This window comes from Mustela erminea, chromosome 3 (genome assembly GCF_009829155.1).
Source record: "Mustela erminea isolate mMusErm1 chromosome 3, mMusErm1.Pri, whole genome shotgun sequence".
Taxonomy (NCBI): domain Eukaryota; kingdom Metazoa; phylum Chordata; class Mammalia; order Carnivora; family Mustelidae; genus Mustela; species Mustela erminea.
The window spans coordinates 8,556,547-8,559,921 of NC_045616.1; the positions used below are offsets into that span (position 1 = coordinate 8,556,547).

Sequence of the window (3,375 nt, forward strand, 5' to 3'; positions counted from 1 at the left end):
TTCAGAACCAAGCACTTTCTAGTTGGAAGAGTTTCTTTAGGCATTAGGATGGTTGCTGTTAAGTGATGGGAACTCTTTCCTTGGGGCCCATGGACAACTCATTTGGAAACAGACTTGCTTATAGTTACTGAGTTGTGCATGTGATTGGCCCAGAAGACAGGCAGAGATTACCTGGGCTGCTGCTTTTTTTTTTTTTTCAGTGATTACTATCCTTTTTAGGATTTTACCTCACTCTGGGGTTGTAGGATCCTTTTCCAAGCTCTCTTCACATCCTTGTTTCTCAGGGTGTTGATGAGTGGGTTGAGCAGTGGGGTGATAACACAGTAGAAGAAGGACATGAATTTGTCCTGGGTGCTATTGATAGGGGGTTGGAGGTCCAAAGTACATGATGACAACCACCAAGTGGGAGCTGCAGGTGCTGAGGGCCTTGTATCTCCCATTAATTGAAGGTAACTTCCACACAGCCTTGGCAATGAATGTGTAGGAGATTAACACAAGCAGGGGAGCCATCAGTGCAAAAGGGATGGCTCCCACAGCCAAGGACAGGTCATTAACAGTGGTGTCACCACAGGCCAGCTTGATCAGAACAGGTATTTCACAGAAGAAGTGGTTAAGTGTATGGTGACCACAATGGTAGAGCTGTAGAGTGAGCGTAGCTTGGAGTACTGAATTGGCCAGGCCACTGGACCAGGCAGCCACTGCCAGTTGCACACACACCCATGGTTGCATGATAAGAGTGTACTGGAGGGGCTGGCAGATAGCTGCATAGTGATCAAAAGCCATTATTGTCAGCAGGGCACATTCAGTGCATCCTGTCCAGTGGAAGAGGTAAGCCTGGGTGATACAGCCCCAGGAAGCAATGGTCTTCTCTGGCCCCAATAGGTTGTCCAGCAGCTGGGGCACAATGGTGCAGGTGACACAAGGTCCAGCACAGATTGTCCAGGAAGAAGTACATGGGGGTCTGGATTCTGGGCTCCACCATGGAAAGAATGATGGAGCTGTTCCCCATCAGGGTGAAGATTTAAGAGATCAGGACAACTCCAAAGAGGGGTATGTCTAGTCATGAATAATCTGAGAAGCCCAGCAACACAATCGTGCTGGGGAAACACATTTTCTCCTTCCATGGCAACAATCCTATGTATGGCTGGAAAGAAAGAGACACAGTTTAGAGAGTAAGTGTGACTTTTGTAATTGTTTTTTGTTTTTAAATTTTGGATCTGTGGTTTATTTGACATTTATTAAAGCTATATAAAAACCATGCACAGTTTATTTATAATTTTGGACATTATATTTGAAGACTACACAAAAATTTCACAGAACTTACTTACACAGAAAGACATGTGAAATAGGAGGCTTTAAAATTTTTAGGTATAGGGGTGCCTGGGTGGCTCAGTGGGTTAAGCCTCTGCCTTCAGCTTGGATCATGATTTCAGGGTCCTGGGATTGATCCCTGAATTGGGCTCTCTACTCAGTGGGGAGCCTGCTTCCCTCTCCCTCTCTGCCTGCCTCTCTGCTTGCTTGTGTCAATAAATAAATAAATAAATAAATAGTCTGCGCAATCTGGGTTTGGTAAAAACAAACACCACGAGGGTGAAACAAAGCTTTTAATGAAGGATGGAAAATAAAAAAAATTGAGTGAAGTTTTTGGAAAGTGTTAGAAATGATAATGGACAAAGGGGTAACAATTATTATTAAATACAGTCAGTGTAATTGGAAAAATGAGTTCAAGTAGGAACTACTTCTGTACCATATTGTCAGGCAACTAGGAGTGAGCACCTTGTATTTTGACATATATTTAATTCCTTTGACTCATAGATAATTACAGCATAGTGTATTGAGTTAGCTTGCAAATGTTCACAATTGTGGACACTTTCTGAAGATCAGAAAAAGTACCACCACATAAGAGAGGCAAATGCAATGCTGTGTTTCAGGAGGAGAGATTGATTATATTTAAGTGTGATGAGAAACCCTGAAGATACTGGGAGGAGATTATTCTCTTTCTTTAAAAATGCTATTTTGGGGCGCCTGGGTGGCTCAGTGGGTTAAGCCGCTGCCTTCGGCTCAGGTCATGATCTCAGGGTCGTGGGGTCGAGTCCCGCATCGGGCTCTCTGCTCATCAGGGAGTCTGCTTCCTCCTCTCTCTCTCTCTGCCTGCCTCTCTGCCTACTTGTGATCTCTCTCTCCGTCAAATAAATAAATAAATAAATAAAATCTTTAAAAAAAATAAAAAAAATAAAAATGCTATTTTGTAAGCATTTTTAGGCAGTGTGTAATCAGGTTAATTAATATTATAGGTTAATTAATAATATAGTTAATTTTAATAAAAAATGAAAAAAACCATGATTCAGGAATTGGGGCTTAGGATTCTGTTTCAGGTGTAGGCACTGTGTATATGCTTGGAACACCCATTGTAGGGCGATAAGCACTTTGTTTTAACTGGAGAAATTTTTCTCAATCTGCATTCTGCCTATGACTATTCTGGCAGAATGAGGAACTGAGTGAACTGAGGACTTTGGGAGAGTAACGTCAACACTTTGAACCTCAGCCTTCTTGCATGAAAATGCAAAAGATAATGTTCAGCTTTCAGGGTTTGGAGAAACATCGAGTGCCCTAAAGGATGCATGGGAATAGAAGGTATACTGAAATAAATTACTTGTCTCTTCTCCAAATGATCATTTTACTAAATAATAATGGCAATAATGAACAAGAAACCAAAAGCACAACAGTACCCGTGAAACTGTATGGGAAGAGAGGAAGTTTGTTGTCATGGTTCAATTCCTGCTTCCCATATTTTAACAACTAGAGAGCCCTCTACAATTTCCTCATCTCCAGATAGATGATCTTTACACTTAATTTACACACTATTTGCACATAAAAAAATGGTGCTAAATAAATGGTGAACATAAGTAGTAAGTGGAAAGAAACAGAGTCTTAGGGGGTTATGAAACCTGTTAGGAGAGATCAGAGCTGCTACAGGATAAAGCCAGAGTCTACACCTGGAGCCCAGAAACCTGACCTTTTCACTCCTCTGCTTCACGAAAAACATGCAAATCTATGGTGATGCAAAACTGGCACGAATGCCTAATTCACCTTACCCCAACAGGCAAGAAGCTCATTGAAAATAAAAATATAGAGCTTAAATAAGATTTTGCTTAAAAATTCAATGTCACCATTATAAGATAGGGGGAAGGAACGTGGTTGAGAAATTTCATATTTTAAAAAATTCTGGTGTCTTTAATAACATGCTTAAAATGAGAAGAAGAATGGAGAAGTTATGAAAAATACTTCATTAATGGAAATACAGGTCAGATTGTAAAAATATAAAGGCAGCATGTTTGAAGCTGCCAAACCACATCTATATTTTTTTCTTCGTTC

The 3,375-nt window shown here is 40.7% G+C and overlaps 1 pseudogene; it reads right to left on the reverse strand.

The window, feature by feature from the left end:
- Positions 1-215: 215 nt before the first annotated feature.
- LOC116585791 lies at positions 216-1,009 on the reverse strand (annotated as a pseudogene).
- Between the last annotated feature and the right edge of the window lie 2,366 nt (positions 1,010-3,375).